Genomic DNA, 18,691 nt, shown 5'->3' with positions numbered 1-18,691 from the left:
ATAATATGAGATGAGTCTTATAGGGTATATGTGAATCCTGTAAGTCTCAAAGGGGGATTGTAAGCTGAAATGCTAAGTTGTAAATTAAACCCACTCTGTTAATTGTAAGCTGTAAATTGGGACCACTAGAGAGCAAAATGGGGCCAGATCTTCAAGGTAATGAACAAATCAGAACAAACTAACCTAAACTGTGGACATATCCATTAAGTAATTCACACGAATCTTTTGCACAAGTACAGAGATTAATCAGTGGACACAGTGAGGAAGACTATCCACAACCACCAGAGACCCCTAGACCACCACACAGCAAGGAAGTGCATGTGTGATTATAATGCAAATATTACAATTCCAGAAAATCTAGTGAATATTTGTAAACAAATTGGTAAGCCCCCAGTTGGGTCAGTCACTTGGGAAGCTTTGGTAAAGTATTATAACAAATTATACAGTATTACAGACCAGCTACCTGGAACCCCAACAAATTATTCAGCAGTGCTCAAGAACCTCTGTATAACTTAAATTGCATTATTTGATGACAAGCTATCCTAGAAATCATTGCCAATGAAACAGCCCATGCCCTTGGACAGAAGTATCTCAGCATCACGTGATTATTCAATACCTGCTAGGTGTGGTATGGGGAGTTTGTGGCAAATTAAATGATGCTAATTGCCGTTTGAAAACTGAAAATGGTAAAATAGTAAAACAAATAACATCTGGAATTCAAAAATTGGCTCATGTTCCTGTCCAAACCTGGAAAGGATGGAAGTTTGACCCTTTTTCCTGGCTTTCTGGAGGCCCATGGGTTAAACAAATATTATTTTGTTTGTTATGTGGCTTTGCTATGTTTTTATTTTTACCTTGTGTTATTCCTTGTCTCATTCAATTAATTTGGAGTGTTGTAATACAACTTGAAACTACCGCCTCTCCCAACAGAACTAAACAAATCTGATTAATATGTCCACAGAAACCGTCAGTTGTAGAAATAGTTTAAACCACTGCTCTTTTCATTTCCTGTATTCTTTTGCACTATCTCTTTTCTAAGATCACCTGGATCCAGAAAAATTTGAGAATCTGAAATGGGATTCCACCAATCCATTGTCTCAGAGATGGGTGGGAGGTGTTGAGATAAGGAAATCACCTAAAAGCTCACGTTCAAGAAGACAACTCCACGAGGACACCTCTGTGAGGACACCCTCCATGAGAACAAGTCCAGAAGGACACCTCCACGAGGACACCCATCTCCGATAACTACTACAGATTCCTGGGACACTCTGCTCCCACCACCTCTGATACCAACTACAGACCGTGAAGGACTCCCACCACCTCTGACAATGATTATGTATCCCCAGGACACCCCGGGATCCACAGTGGTGACTCTCTCTCTCTCTCTGCACCCTGAATTCTTGCTTCATTTCTTTCTTTTTTTACTGTCTGTCCCATCGCTATCCCCTTTTTTATGATAATTTCCCTTTTTATAATAATTGTCTTTTTGTAATAACCCAACTGATTGATTATGGTACTTGACCTTGCTTGCATTTTAATTTCACTCTTGGGATCACAAAGGAAATGGATCTGACACTGAGGTCTTCTCCAGTTGGACCCAGACACCAGTTTGATCTATGAAAGGGACAATCTAACAGTAGCTGCTCAGAAGTGGTAATTTGTGATATGGCCCAGAAGGCAAGAAGGAGTCAAGCTGGCTGGTAGCAGAGATGCCAGAGACAGAAGTACTCCTTGCAAAGGAGTGAAGTTTCCCTTGGTGATAAAGAAACAGCCTCAGCGTTATCTTCTAGCTGTCCTAGATGAGGAGTGGTCAGGGCCTATCCTTTGGCAGCAGTTCTGGGCTGAGGTGCCCCATGCAACTGTTCTTGGGACTGGTGATGGTGCAAGTGTACGTAAGGAATTTGATTGTGATGCATCTTTCAGACTCCATGTAGAAACCTTCATTGCCCCAGGACTCTGCCCGTGCATTGCTCATTAGATTTTTCACTTATATTTAAGCACAAATCTGTTGCCTCAAGGAGTACCATAAAAATTCCCCAACATCTACCATGATAATTCTTTTTCCAATGAGTTATCTGATCCTGGCTTATCAGAAATAGAAGGCAAACTCTCAAGGCTGATGCAGAGTTCTGGACATATGCACAAAACATACTACCAACAAGTCATCTTCACCAACTGTGAAGGAAAAGTTACTTGCCCTTTCCCAAGTGGAAAGAGCTCACGTCTCGTGTGATAGTGTGCAGGACCATTGATAACCTCTGTAAGTACAGAAGAGTGTCTTGTCAAGTTCAGCTCTTGTCTTACTTTCTCTCTTGCTCCTGGAAACTTTAAAACCTTCTCTAAGGAAGCTTTAATAAGAGAAGGTGGCATATAGCATGAATTAATTCCCTTTCCTACCTGTGGTGATCACCAGGCCTCCAAGCACATGGTCAAGACTTGCTAATACCACACTGGCCAGCAGAGATGACATGTTTGCTGTTAAACACAGAGAAGAATTTTATCTAGCAATAGTATTTTCCTTAGAGACTAGATTACAGCTGATTTTTTTTTAAGAACTGTCTGATCACATTTTAAAGCCCTCAAGTGTTGGTGAGTCCCAGACCTGCTCTGCTGCAGTATCCAATTACCCTCACAGCCAGGTACTTGCTGAGACCAGTGCCTGTCTGCTGAGGGAAGGTTCCTGGCTGGAAGTAGGCTTCTGGTGGAAAATCTCATTTCCAGGAGACAACAAGTCAATAACATATTTTAGAAAAATAACCTGGCTTCAGCTGTATCATTTTTGCCAATATCTTTGGAGCTGTCACTAGGTTCCCCTGCTTTGTTTCTGATTATGGAAGCCATATTTGCATTGACAGCCTGCATCTGGTCTTATTGAATATTTGCAGCATGTCTCCATTTTAGTATGAATCTCTCCAATTGATCCAGCAATTAATTCTCTAATTTCATGGATTGCATGGAGGCAACTGAATGTTTGTTGGATCTGAAATTGCAATTTATGCAGTGCTGGTTTCCCAGAAGGTCAGGCTGCTGTACTTTCCCCACTGCCTTTCTCCCAGTTCACAAACAGTGCTTCTCAGTCCTTGTCCTTCTAAGTCTGGGTTTAATTCCATACAGAGACTGGTGTCTTTTCCATATACAGTAGCTTGTGCCATCTCCCACCATTACACCATCTTATAGGTCATTTCTTCAAATGGCAAGGCAGACTTGGTTGTATAGAAGCTTGCCCACCTCATCCAGCTACCAGCCAGGATCAAAACTTTACCTTGGATAAACAATGGAAAGCCTGAGTCCAGCTCTCTGCTAGAGGGACATAATGACATCCGTCAGTCCTAGATCCTGCTTGATCTGCTGAGCCCTGATGGGAAAAGATGAGAGGCAGCAGGACAGTAAGAACATTTTTTGGTGAAAGCTGGGGGCAAAGTAGCATTGCTCCCAGCATCTGCTGCCTTCTAAGTTTACATATCCTTTCTGCAGAGGCAAGCAGAGCCACAGTTTTCACAGACCTGTATATGTCAAAAGTCAGATATAACCTCCTTTCACACTGTGTGAGGCCTTCAGTAGCCTGTCATTTTCATCCTAGCATGCCTCTGCTCCTTGGTGTGATGGTTACACCAAGCTCATCTGCATACAGACACTAGTCATGCTTCATTTCAGGGTGGTTTAGGCTTTTGTGTCTGGGGGGCCCGTATTGCAATATCCACCCAAGTATTTTCTGAGCAGTGAAGAGCCCTGTGGTAAATGCTGAAGGTCAGCATGGTCTTTTTCTGCATACTAGTTTCAATGGACATTGTAATTTTTTTCTCCACAGCTCGTCCATTCCTTTATCTAGCTTATATTACTGTTCACTAAGGACTGGTTCTTTCCTTACCCCATTTGTATCTTCTCACAGCACAATAAACCTCACGCTGTTTGCATTCTCATTTTGTGTTCAATGTAATTTTTGACTCAGTGACAATGAGGATTCTCTCACCTCTGTTTTGTCTATAGCTTTGTACCTTTCCCTCTGATTGCAGAATACCCATGTGCTATTACTCCCTAACCTTCCTACTTTTGAAACCCTAATGAAGTTCTGGGCCAGACCTCAGCCCAGCTCCATCACTACCAGATGAGGCCATACCTTCCCTAGAACAGCAGCTCCAAGTGGCCAAGTTTGCTCTCACTAACAAAGGAGAAGAGGAAGTTCAGGGTAGCCAACTGTCTTCTAGCCCCTGAAGTACACCCACAATAGTACAGAGGGACTGGCCTTTCTGGTACAAGAAAAACTGGTCTGGTACTCCTTTCAGCTACACAAACTACATAAGCATGTATCTCCTCTGGTTTGGGCTGTGATCTAACTCAGGTGTAAGAAATAAGATGCTTATCCATGCCCATGACTTCATGTCACCATTTCACCCCAAACAGAATTTATGCTGTGCCACAAGCCTCCCCTTTCCTGACTTTGCTTGATGGGCATGTACCAGATGGCAAGACAGAGCCAGCTCATTGATTCCTTTTGATCATGTTTGACACTTTCTCAGAAGATGAGAAAGTTGTATGTGCTCTGGAGGACAGAACTCAGAACGAATGCAGCCTGGCTTCGTAAGAAGGCGCCACTTCTAGTAAAGTAAAATAATTTTTAATTTATTGGTTCTAGCCTTTAATGGTCCTACTACCTATGTGATGAGAATGCAGAGGGGAGGACAAAATTTAGTACTTCAAAAAGCTACAGCAATGAAATATCCAAGAGAAGAGGAAAATGGTAAAAATCATTTTCTGACTGAAAAAGTTCAGTCTTGAGAGGGCACAGGCAGTAATAAAACTGCAACAATAAAAAGTAAACCCTTACCACCATATATTAAAAAATAAATAAACAAACCAAGGCAAAGATAACAAAAAAACAGTCTAAGTTGAAGCTGGTAGCCAAAGATTCCAAGACCTCCAACTGTTGTTTCTTGCATGGGGTAAGTTTCCAGCCAAAGTAGAGTCCAGCACCATGAAAGGAGGAGAAGGAAAGTATGGTAAAATTCTCTGTCGAGGCATCTGCCATCAAAAACCACTGGACCAGTGGAGGATTTTTATCTATGTTTTCCAGATAAGAAACTGAAGCATCAAGCAACAGTGTAGTTTGACTGAGATGATACTGAGAAACCATCAAGCAACAGTGTAGTTTGACTGAGATGACACAGAGAAAGCATCTACACTCATTAAATTGAACTGTTGGCTTAAAATATGATTTTGAGGTAAGGAGAAGGTTTGAGAATCATGGACCTATGCCAGTGGAAACTATGAGAATAACTACAAAGATCCATCCTATAACATGTCTTCCTAACACTGTTTTTAGCTAATGCAGATGTTAAGATCCCATTCTTTCTTACTGTCAAGTTAGTGCAGGCTTAAGTGACACTCCTTTTCTCTGGAGAGGCTTTGAAATTACTGAGCCATCTGTCTGCTGCCATCTGTTGTTGCCTTGGAAATGAATTTGTCAGGTCAGTTGGAAACAGGTTTCAAATAAACCACTGCTCTGACAGATAATGCACAATTGCGCTTGGTGGTGTCACCCTCCCATCATGGTGCATCTGCCTCCCAGGAATTCCCAGCTGGTGCCTGCTTTCTCTGTGAGGAAAGCATTCTCCTCTAGCAGGACCACTGATGCTTGTGCCTATCTCCCACATACAGTGGGGCTGCCTGGCACTTTGTATCCCACCCATATGCACTTCCCTGTGACCTTCTTCCCACCATCCACCTGGAAATTACAAACAAGCACATCTCATACTCCAACTCTGTGTGCAAAGGCCTGGCAGGTCCCTCCAGCTCTCCTCCAGAGGAAAGGCAGACATACTGCCAGGGCCAGAGTGCCTCTGCAGCTGGGGTGCCCAGAGCACAGACCGAGAGTGCTGTGCAGTGGGGCACAGAACACTTCTATGGGCACTGTGAGCCTACTGTGAGACACCAGGGCACTGTCCTGGGGGCGCATCTGGGGAGAGAAGAGTCAAGCTCTGTAATGGAATCAACCATATTTCTTCCTTCCCAGCCCCTAGTTACAAAGTCATTCTGCAAATCCTCCAGCACTATTGCACTCTTCTCTTGTTTCCATTCCCCAGGTCTGCAAGCATTTTCCTTGAGGAAGATGGAAAAAGGGTCATTGAACAGCACATGCTTCTGTTCCAGGCAGACACCTTGTCTGCATTACATATCTGCCTGTCCATGCAAATAAGCAACAGTGTATTTAGATAACTGGGACTCACAGAGGACATGAAAATCTGTTTGGGAAGATATGTAGGCTGGAATGGTTTCTCTCAAGGCTTCACACTTTCTCAGAGCATCACCAGAAGCACTCATGCTACCTCTTAAGCTTGGAGTCAAAGCTCTACACACCCTTGCTGCATAAAACTACCTACACCTCTCAAATTCACCTGATGGTGACTGGAAGGACCAGTCTGTGTCCATATAGCATAAGGAACATGGAATCATGTGCAAGTTAAGCCCCCAGGAAGGCACCCCTTTATGGTATTTGTAGGTCCACACCAAATATTTCTTTTGAATACACATCTTTGTTGTCCCATAGCTACTACATTCCATCTCACATGGTGGTTAGATTCACAAAAATGGTTGTCAGACAGGAAACTTTCTGTATTTCCCTTGGGCACAAATCAAACCACACAGAAAGTCTGAATTGGAAGGCAGGCTTAAGTACAGTCCTAAACAGAGCAGCAGATAAACAGCCACTGCCTGGAAAACAGTTTAACTGTTGGTCCTTTCACTCCAGCTGTATTGTTCCACTGTTACCCAACAAAAATCCAGTGTGCTTGGGCTGCATTAGGCTGTGAAAGAAGAGAAAGAACTACTCTCTATGCCAGTGTTCCACCTGTTCCTTCTCACTTGCAGCAAGAGGACAGGAATCTTCCCTCAGTAACCTTTGAATGGAAGCAGGATCTGAACATAAAAGGCAGCAGCACTGATCAAGGTCAGTACATATTATGGCTTCTGCACAGAAATCAGATCCTAGGCACAATCCCACCATGCTTCAAATGCAGAAGGGCTGTCAGAGGTGATCCCAAAAAAATACGAACTTCACATTTCCTGCAGAGGAGAGCAGAGTGGAGCAGACGATTCCCAAGGAGTTAATATGAGCATAATATGAGCAGCAATTACCTGACCTGCAGGCCACTTCCCCAATACTGGCAGAAGGATTCCTAAGGGAGAGGTGCTTTTCCACAGGAAGGTATAGAAAGGAGACACTGTCTTTTCTGTAGAGCTAGAAAAACTGTATACCTTGATTTTTCCAGTAACTACATAGGTGTTTGCCTCAGTGCTGAAGAGCCATAGGCCACTATACTCCCTCATTGTGTGACTGGACCTTTTGGGAAAGAAAACCCATTATACTCCTGAAACACAAGGTAGGTGAAGTCAAATAGATCCCAATAGACAGTACAGCTTATGATGCTGTTATCCAGAAGAAAGTGGGTATTTATAAAGAAAATGTGAATGCTATCCAGCTGAAGCCATTTCATGATACAGATGAAGAGCTGCATTACCTGCTTGTGTATACTGATGAAGCTTTGTGGGAGTGAGTGAAGCAGCATCAGTTTTGCACTCACCGCCAACACAAATGAGCACCTGTCTGCTTCAGGCTTTATTACCCGTTTCATCCTTTTAAGCAAAATAGTTTCCTCCCCTTGTAAAACATCCCTTCTATGCTACTAAATTGTTCTGCATCCTCTGTGATTTGCCATGGCTCCTTTTCTTCCACACATATGATTCAGTTACTTGCATTTCTTACTCCCTTAGTAGCTGACAAACCCATATTTAAATTGCTATTGACACAGCATGCCAATATTTCTTGGCGCTTTGTGTATTCCAAACAAGTGCTCTGCCCTGCCAAGTATCACTGTATGTCTTTCTTTTTACTGGGTCTGATCTTTTGTTTGTATGCCCCTCTGAGAACATTTTAGAACATCTTTACAAGTCATCATAGTGTGGAAAATCTGTCTTCCCGAGAAAGGCTCAGGAAGCTCTTAAGGTTTATTTTACACAAGAGAAGACAGTGACTCAGTCACAGTTGCAAGCTATGTACTTTGGGACCAGACTTCCAGCATCTAAGATGTTGTTAATCCAACCCTGCCCGAGAAGCCCCCGACCCCCAAACCCCAAACCCACAAGGTCTCTCAGCCTCCTCCACACACCCTGCAAATGCATAAGCTTCAACCTGAATTCAGAGAATGCGGAACAAATACATGACTGCTATAATTAGTCACTGGGACAGTGGCCCTGGCATACAGAAGAGTCTGTATGTCTCAAGGATTTTAAGACAAAGCTGGGGGTTTCAGAGGTGCCCCCACTCAGGCAGGAGGCAAGGGCTTCCTGTGGGATTTTCCAAGTGCACTTCTGTAGCCTGAGCTGTACAAGTCTGAGAGACAAAAGGGTCAGTCCCTTACAGTGACCTGCTGAATGACATCTCTACACTTGCCTTCAATGGCATTTGTTCCCTTGGCTATGGACACCCAGCAGTGCAAAATCCATTGTCCCTATGCTCAGAGCTTTCTACCCTGTATCAGATGGTAAGCAAAAAAGCTATTTTCAATGACTAGACAGTAGCTAAAGAGTTCCTCACCCAAATGTGAATGAGGTTGGCTGGCAATATCAATAGGCCAGGGCAACTATCCCAGCTCTCAAAGAGTTACCCGTCTTCAGTGACAAACTTCAGGAGGAATTTCAACTAAGACATGTTTTATGATAGTTTTTTCTATTCCACAATTTGCAATGTCAATTGAAAGCCAGAGATGACAGTGATGTTGGGCTGAACAGCTCAGAGGTATAATTGGATATGAAATGAGAATCGGTTTTGATGTAAAAGGATAACTCAGCCACATACCCTCATATACTCACTGTGCTCTCACCCTCTCCCCAGATCTCTTTATTGTTGCCTTTTATGGAGGAGCTGAATCAGAGCTCCATCTTCTTTATTGTGTCTGGGCACTGATTACTTTGATCATGTTGAAGTGCAGTATTGCACTAATGATCGCTAAACCCCACCTTTGATGTTGGTTGTGAATGTACTGCTTTGCCAGTGGAGAGAAAGCAAATGCTTTTGTTTCCTAATTATTGTCTGTCATGTTTAGAAACAACAACAGCAAGACAGGGGAAGAAAGTATGAATACTTAATGGAACAAAAAATTCCACTGCTGCCTGGCTCCCACCATCAACTGTCAGGCAGTTTCTGCAGAGGCAAGGCTGAATGCTTGTCTCCATGCTGAATTGCAGAGAAAAGGCTCAACTAAGATGCGTGCAGCATTACCCCTGGGGACCATGGCCAGCACACTGGTGTGACAGCCACTGCAAAGGCAAGCACAGCAGTTCCACTGGGGAGGGAAACACTCAGTTGGCTGCACCCTTCCCTAGGGCACTGATGGGTGTGGAAAGAGCCAGCACCTATGGGTCTTGCCCCATTGCTCCCCAGCACAAATAGGCATTGCCTGTACATGGCCCAGCCCTTTCCAAACTGCCTGTTTTGCTGTAATTTGTCTCGGCCTTTACACCATGCTTAACCCCGTTGTACCCAGCTGCTTTACAGTACAAGAAAGCCTACTCTGTGGTTAGTTCTACCACCAGTGAAAACCAGAACTGTTGCAAAAGCATTCATTGCTTCCAAGTACTTAAACAATCCTGGTGGATGGAGCTCCACAAGGCATAGCAACACAGTCCTTGGATCCTGCAGGACCACCAAAGTCTGTGCACTGTGAATGGCTTACCTGTTGTAGCTCCTTCCTTTGGCTATTAGCCCTACAGTCTACTGATCATATTTACCACAGCTGATGTCTGACCTGAGTCTCTGTTTCTTCTACGCCTTCTGGTCCTGGAACCTTTGTAGTTTAATCACAGATGGCTATAAGCAGAAATGGCGTTTTGGACGGCTTTTGGTGACTGAGGGCTCATGCTCAGCGCAGAGTGGTCTGAGCCTTTCCTACAGCCCTAGACAGCCAAACAAGCTCAGCAACTCACCAAACCATAAAAATCCTTATTTTGGAAAGTAAGGGCCCATTTTTCTACTTGTACCAGGAGTCCTGTCCATCATATTGTTGCTGTAGATGTACTTATATTGCCAGGATCATATGAACTGTGGTGTCCATGTCAAATAGGTCTGTCAAGTTAACTGTGACTCAGACTTTCCCTACCACTGCCCAGCTGTTTCTTGCAATGGGGGAAGGATTTTTGTCACAGAAACGAAAGTGGTCATGGTGCAGCAGTCAGTCACCTTAGAGAAAGCACAGTCTGAAAGCACAGGGAGGCAACAGTAACAGCTGAATGAGAGATCTAGTCTTCCTGACAGCAGATAATTTTAAATATGCTTCACCTCATTTGGTTATTTCATTTTCCTGAGTCCTTTTATATCACACACACCAACTTTTAGATTTGCCATCTCAAATAACTTCTTTCAAAGCCGTCTTGATGACGGGTAGTACTGGTGTTCCCATATGCCTATAAATATTTAACACTAGAAAATTGTTAACTTTTTCCTAAAGATATCTTTAAAGAGACATTGGCAATGGCTGGGGTTTGGGTTTGTTCTTTTTCCCATCTATTTTAAGAGTAGTTTTGCTTCACTAGCATATTTCAGCATCAAACATCAAGAATGGTTTTTGTGCTGTCCTTTCCTTGGGATGACATTCAGTATGTACTTCAAACCGAAATATATATGTTACATGTGTGATGTGCTCATAGCACAGCAGACTGCACCTTTCAGGCAGAACATTTCCATAACCTAATTCAACCAGTTTTAAAAAAGTATTTCCAGAAGGGAAACACTGATTTCAGTGACACTAAATCATGCAGAGTCACAGTGTGGCTGAGGTCAGAAGGGACCTCTGGAAGTCATCTTGTCCAACTTCATGATAAAGCAGGGCCGACAAGAGGTTGCCCAGGAGCACGTCCAAATGGCTTTTGAATATCTCCAAGGAGGGAGATGCCACCCTCTCTCTGAGTAACTTGTGCCAGTGTTTAGTTATCCTCATAGTGAAAAAGGGTTTCCAGATGTTCAGGAGGAACCTCCCATGTTTCAGTTTGCGCCCAGTGTCTCTGGTCCTGTCACAGGGCACCACTGAAAAGAGCCTGGCTCCAGCATCTTTGCAGCCTTCCTTTATGTTTTCATATGCATTGATGCCATGGTGGTGTCCAGAAGACATCTGAGTCCAATTTCTAGAGAAAAGAAAGATGTAGGGAATTCTGCTTTCCAATGGTTCTTGCTGCTTATTCTTGCAGACACTTAAAATAATATAAGCTTAACAGGTCTTGGAGACTGGCAGGATTGCTCCAGATTCTGCACAAGCAACTTTGAAACCTGCGATTGGGTAGTACCTTTGGGCAAGGATACACATCCCCTATCCAGGTGTTCTTCATTCTAGGAGGCCCCTTCAGAAGCCCTCTTGCGATTTATCTCCCTTACCCACAAGAGTTAGCACACCTACAAGCATCCCTGCTCTCTCATGATCCACAGTCTTTCCCACCATGGACTCAGAGGGCCTTGCACAAACATGAGAAGTACAAGAGGATATGAAATGACTCTGAATTTAGGAATTCATCTGCTAGTATGTGGTAATAAACCACCCATTTTATGCATGAAACTAAGGACAGAAGAAAGGGTTGTCTATGAAGAAGGGTGGTCACAAGGACTAGGTATACATGTATGGAGTTGAGGCAGGAAACAATATGGCTTCAAACAACTGGGGCAGCTCACCACCCTTGTGCTGCCGAAACTCCAATTTACCATACACTCTGTAGCACCAGGCACATCATAAAGGCTGAAAGTTGATGATGCTCTAGAAAAATTAGCGCTATATGGAAAGGATTGAAATGTGAAAACCACATTAGACAGACATAAGTTCAGCATGCTCAAAGCTGAGTAATGTGATTAAAAATTTAAGGCATTTTTGAGTAGATTCAGCCAACGTTATTCTACAAACAGAAGGGGTGAGCTACTGGAATTTATTCCAACTTCTGTATCAAAAGAAAACATTGCCATTAAAGCTCCAGCTACAGACATGGCTTTTGCTCAGTAGAGATGACTATAGTCAGATGTTTTTACAGCCCTCAGCGACAGATGCATCTGTAGTGAATTTGCAGCTTAAAAAGTACAAAAGAAATACCTGTGAAGCATGGTAATCCATGCTTCTGTGAGGGGAAGATTATCTCCCATAGGGCAAAGGCACAGAAAAAAATAAGATCTGCCAAAGGTCACAAAAATACACAGTAAAAATAGCATACCAAAGGAAAAAAACTGATCTTGATTTCCAGAGGCAGTCTTCCCCAGTGAAATCATTATACAATTCATATTGCTCTTCCAGCCCTGTACAAAAGGAGCCCATAGCCTTTCTTAGCAAGTGAAAAAGGGTACAAGAAGTGAAAAGAGTGGTGAGCAATTCAGGGAGCATGGTTTTCAGAAGAATGCCATTCAGCTGCAAAGGCTTCTCGCAAAAACTCTGAGAACAATTAGAAGTTGAGCAGCATTAAAACAAGAGACTCTTGGGGCATAAAGGGAGGAGAGATTGATCAACAGCCTCAAAGTGCAACCACGGGAAAATTTGATTTCTGAGCTGGCAAAGGCCTAGGCACAGAGGCCTTTTGGGGAGAATCTGGAAGCTGAATTGAGATAAATTTGAACCAGAAATGTGAAAGCTGTTTAATAGAGAACAGATACCACAACCATTGGGATGGTCTAGCAAAGAGTGATCTAGTTCAGTGCTGGGAAAAATCAATTCTAATGTCTGAAAAGCAGTATCATACAGTCAATAAAAGGTCTGATAACATTGTATAAGAAGTCTTTGGTGCTCATCAGAAGAACAACATCATCGCACAGAGTGGGCTGCATGAAGTGACAAACTTTCAGAGGAAAGCTCTTTTACTGAGCCAGACACCAGGCAAGGCAGCTTCTGTTCCTTGTTTCTTCAGAAGTGTCAGTAAGTCCAAACTGTGGTCAGTTCTCATCCATAAAATGGAACTGACAGCAGAGACCCACCTTACTGCAAGAGCAGGAGTACAGAAGCATCAAGGCCTTCTTTGTACTACAGAAAGGCAGAGGGAGGAGAAATCAAAGAACCTTTGATAAGCAGGACATCAAAATGATACCCCATCCCTGCCCTTTGGAGTCATGACGAATTGGTCTGTGGGCTGTATTACACATAAGGTCTGAACCAAAATCTTCTGAGAAATTCAAAACAGCAGAGCCCTGGTTTCATTTGAAGAACAAAATGCCTTGGTTTCTTCCTACATACTAGTGAAAAAACACTTGATTTTGGATTCATGCTTTAGTTTTACTAGTGCCTCAAGGGTGATGCACTCCTAAACCCCATGGCTAGTAGCTAGTATTATCCTTATCTGTTTTTAGAAATGACAAAGGCTGAGGAACTGATTTCTTTAAAAAAAGAAAAAATTTGTATGTCTAGTCTTTGACTGCAAAAGTATCTGAGCTTCTACTTGCTCTCAGGGTAATATCTAGCTGTCTTCCCAGTGTTGAAAAGTTCGATGCCACTAGGAAGGCTGGAAATTCAGCCTTCAAGTTTTAAAGCACACCAGGTCCACTTGACCGTATAATTTTTAGTTTGAACTTCAGTTCTGCTTTACATGTGTAAGCTTCTTTTTTTTTTTTTAAGTAGCTTCAGGAAGGAGTAGAGTGTGAAGTGCTGTTACAGTGCTAACTTGTTGGTATGTTGCTGTTCATACCAACATCTGGCTTATCTGTCATCTGCTAATGCAACACCAGATGTTAGGCCTAGTTTAGCTGCAGCAGAGACTTAATGCATGTGTCTTATCCTGTTGTTCCTGCTGCTTAAAGCCATTAATAAATGCAGCAGTTACCTCGTCTGTTGTTGATCTCCTTGACTGCCAGAAATATTTTGTTACGCCTCCAGGAATAAAATTAAGTAACATGGTGTGCTGGCATAGGCCACCCAGACGGTTTCAAACACAAACCAAGGCTCACTAGAAGTGAAAAATACATAAAAAATTGTGTGTTCCCCAATGTCCAGTAAGGATGTTCTAAAGAATGGGGTTTTGCCACTTAGTGCTACAATCATCACCTGCACCAGTGTGTGAATAGAGTACTTGCAAGCACAGAGAAAATGACTAGTGGATGGATGTGGAGTGAAAAACAAGTTACACATACCTGGCTGGAGACAGTTCGTGCTTCAGCAAAAAAAATGGCTGATTCAACATTTCCATTAGCCCTCTGACAGCTGAAAACAGGTCTGGTATCACAGATTTCCTTCAGAGCCCCCAGAGCTCACTGTTGGTGCTGTACTAATTGAAGAAATCTGACAAGTTGCTATGTCCCATGCCAGACAGAAGGACTGCAGAGTGGTTAGTCCAGAGCAGATGTGGACAGGGAGCAAGGGCTCCCTAGTACTCAGAAAAAGCAGCAGTTAACACCCTTGTAAGGTATGTTTAAGGCTAAAGACAGTGTAGTCCTGATAATGCCTAGGGTGTCCATTGGCTCTGAGTGTATCTTCAAGGGCCTGTAAGATTTCAGTCTGTCATTTTCTCACACACATTGTCTACCTTACCAGGGGGCAGCCAGGGATATGTGGTAAGATTGTTTAAATTGATTTGGTTTGTCCAGGCATGCAGTCATTGATCCGAAGTGTTTATTCTGGGACAACCATAAACTCGGCATTTTCAAAATCTCCTACTGCTCCTGCACAGGTGGTCTCCATAGTAAAACTTTTGTTACTTGTAAACCGAAGTGCTTCAAACCCATCAACATTTAAAGTCTTCAAAGACATCCCACTGCACACAGAGAAAGTTTCATCCCTCCTGGGGCAAAGAACTGCCATGTCTACCTCCACAAGAGCCAAAAATCAACTGAAATGGCAGATGCAAGTAGCACAGCAATGGGACATCATTACTTGGAACAGGCCAAAACTATGGTTTTAAGAAAAACAAGATAACCCTAGTCCACGGGACATCACTTGAAGATGCAGTAAAGCTTGAGGCATGAAATTTGAAAGTACTGAATCTCCTGCTTAGATATTCCATGTGAAATGCCCACAGCAACTGGAAAGCCCTGCAATGGGCCTGATTTTGCAACAGCATTGCCAAGCTCTTATTCTATACTCTGAGACATGGACACGGGATCTCAGGGAAGGGTACCACACCAGCTGAGGAGCCCAGGCTGGACCCCTAAAGCACCAAAAGCTGCAGGTTCCAGAGGAGGCCAAGACCCAAACAGACGGCGGGCCAGAGGGGGACCGTGCCTAAGGTAAACCTAAACCAACAGCGCCCTCGAGTGTTGGAAATAAAAATCGCGAATCAGTTGAGTATGCTCCACCTCCGCTTGTTCCCCGCTCCCCACGTCTGGGTCATGGCAGAGCCAGAAAGCCAAACCAACAGATAAAGGCAAAAGACGTAATGGGCAGTAAAAGACGAAGCCCACTGAAGAACTGAGTTCTCACTAGCTTTGCAAGCTAATCATGACCCTTTTCCTTCTCAGCAGTTGATGCTTTTTAGACCCTGTGTTTTTGCATAGAAACAAAAGGTTGCAGACTGGACTTCCTACTCATATTTGAACTAAGACCCGAATTTGTCTTCCTTAGCCCAGGAAGATGTCCTGTGAGCTTCTCAGTGGCTGGTACATCACAGTTTACACATGAGGTGGGCTGTCCCTCACCCTGGGGTCAGCAGAGACTGCTCTGAGCACACCATTATAAACATTATCAAAATCTTTCTTTTTATGTTGGCTTGCAGTGGCAGTGTGGCACATTAGAGCTAGAGAGATGCATTGCACAAATCAAGAATAGTATAGGAAATTCATTGTCACAATGACACTGCCAAGACAAAAAAGGTTGTGGGTTTTGTTTTTGGTTTTTTGTGTGTTTTTTTTTGTGTGTGTGTGTGTTTGGTTTTTTTTTATGTAAGAAAACAGAAAAAAGCTCCATCTGAGCCCTTGTAAAGGACTATGTAGCTTTTTCTTACATGTCCCTTTAACACTCAGTTCAAGCTGCTAGCTGTATGTCCCAGTGAGCTTCGTCATAGACTGGGAGATCCTGGGTGAGTAACAACTACAGAGAAGGAAGAAATTCTTACAAGTTCGTATATACTCTTTTTGTATATAGTAATTTTCCTTCTTGATTTTTTTCTTTTTAAACCCAAAACAGCAAACAACTAAATTTTAGCTACATTGTACAGCTTATGCCTTTATGGATCTGTGCAGTGGGAACTTAAATCTCCAAAGGGGACTTAGTCTCCAGGCCCCCAGAGGTATGCATTTTGGCAGCTTAGGCCAAAAGTGAGATGAAGCATGTGGGAAAAAGTTCCATGGTCTTTTATACATGCTGCTGGCTATATTATCTTCTTTCAGCCTATGGCAGCTAAATATTTTTTGCCTTGAGAATATTTATCTTGATAATAAATAGCCTGTGCTGTTCTTTATTTTTACATTTTTCTTTTAAATCTTCGTTGTAATGTACAAGCATTTACACATGCACACCTATGAAATACTCTTCCACATATTTTCTGTAAAATTTTCTTTTGAGAGCTCCGCCAGCCAAACAGCATTAGTGTTGCCTCTGCACCTTTCATTTTCACACTTGCTGTAATGTTACCTCAAAACACATGAGTTGGACTTGGCCCATGAAGCATTCAAACCACAGTTGGAAGGCAAAAATGATTCATACACCTTCTTCTGTGAATTAGAGTCAGGATCAGCCAGAGATGGGCTGAGGTGAGTGTTTAATGTTTGGAGCCTTGTTCCAACATTACCAGTAACAATGAACTTTTCTCCAGGTTCACCTGCCTGAAAAGAATCAGAAATCAGGTGCAAGATTTTCTTAACTCCCTCCTCTATCCACTAAGAGCAAATGAAATAGCAGAGACATCAGGAAGCTCTGAGCTTCCTCCACTAAGAAGTAGCTTCCTTTTTCTCTTTGCTTTTTAGCTGGAAATGAAACACAGTGACTTTCACTGAAGTAGTTGCACCATGTGCCAGAGGCAGCCTTAGTGCATGAGTCATGAGTTAGAAAAATTAGACTTTCAGATCAGCCCTCAAAAGACAGTGTGAAGAGTTGAGAACAAGGAAGATGAGGAAAGAGGAAAACCTGGACAAAACTTTAAGGAAAAGTCCATGCAGGTAGGGGAAAAAGAGCAAAACCTCAGCTCAATGTAAAGGATCCCAAAACATTAATGAACTAGTGTAAACATGGGGCTTTGCATCTTTTACTTTTTCTGCATCTACTATCAGCAAAACTTTGGTGGGTAGAGGCTATATTATCCTTGGCTATCTTGAGTACTAGGTTCTCAAAGAGTGAATGCTGTCCATTTCAGTTTACTTCATAACAGAAAAATGAATCTTCTAACTTGTATGATGGTTTAGCCTATCTTCCTGCAGAAAACAAGCTTAACAGTTTCACCTAGACATGTGTTCTCTCAATTAATATAGTTAATATATAGCTTGTGCTTCACTTGAGTGTATTTTAAGAGGCAACATCTACTGTTTCAAAATTATTTTCTGTTGTCATGGGAGCTATGACTGTTCACTTAACCACTGTCTTCACAGATAAAAAAGAAAAAAAGGGGCAATTAGTCTGTCTCTGTGTTAACCACTAAATAGGCTTATTGCTTTCTGTTATCATCCTGCAACACAAAGACAGCTTCACAATAGCCAAATTCAGTCACTGCAGATTACTAGCTTTTCTATGTTCTTTATTCTGTCACATTAATGTTCACTAGATGAGGCATAGTATCTCACAAGCAATTAAAAGTATCATTCACAGAGGAAAAACTATCATCTGGGGATAGAATGTCAGGTCAGACAGGCAATTGCAGCACTCTATTTGTTCTCTTCAGTGCTTTTCAAATTCTGTCTTCTCTGAAGAGCTTTTAGAACACAGACATCAACCTCCCATTTTTCTCTTCATTAAAGAGTGGGATTTTCAAGAGAACTCAGTATGGACCTAATTCTCCTCCTACTCATCCCAAGGGTAAAACACCCAGTGGTTTCAGTGGCAGGAGGGTAAAGCAAGTTCCTATGCACTGAAATCACAGTTGCTGATCCTTTTTCAAGGGAAAAACTGCTAACTGGAGGGATAAGAAGTCTTTATTGATTAGTAGTGAAAAAACACAGACTGCAGCAATGCAGGGATCTTCACGCTGCTCCCCAGAGGCACAGCCCAAGCCAGGCCTTGAACATCAGCATGCTGGAATAAAGCATCTGCTGTGTTCTTCCTAGCTCTCTATGACTGGGTGTAGTCCCTTCTGCTGAGAGCTTCACACAAGGTGCAGGTCAGCTTTTCTCAAGCCCTAAGAGATTGCCCAGGAGCACAAATTGCCCAGGAATCTGTAGGTGAGATTTGAAACACATCTATAGCAAATTTGCAGGGCTAATCTAACTAACTTTTCCAGGTGACAGTGCTATTACATAGCAAAGGAAAAATCTAAAACCGTGAAGAGGTAGAAATCCTAATAATGGACTGTGTGCACATACCATATTCTGCTCTTCTTGTAGAAAGACAAACTTCATCTGCAGCTTTACTGATGCAGAGCCACTTGTGTCTCAGCTGCCTAGGTAATGTAATTTACATGCAAATACTGAACTATTCCCTGCTGGACCAGGCAGAGGACTGTGGACATAACCTGAGGAATAAATACAGACACACAAGTGGAGCTCAAAGTGGCAAGAAAGAAGAGCTGAGATCACTAAATGGGTGAGAGGCACCTCAAAATCTCACTA

Source organism: Pezoporus flaviventris, unplaced genomic scaffold (assembly GCF_033815535.1).
Source record: "Pezoporus flaviventris isolate CSIRO_AGI_PZ_B2104156 unplaced genomic scaffold, CSIRO_AGI_Pfla_v1 ptg000018l, whole genome shotgun sequence".
Lineage (NCBI taxonomy): Eukaryota > Metazoa > Chordata > Aves > Psittaciformes > Psittacidae > Pezoporus > Pezoporus flaviventris.
This window is presented reverse-complemented; position numbering follows the sequence as displayed.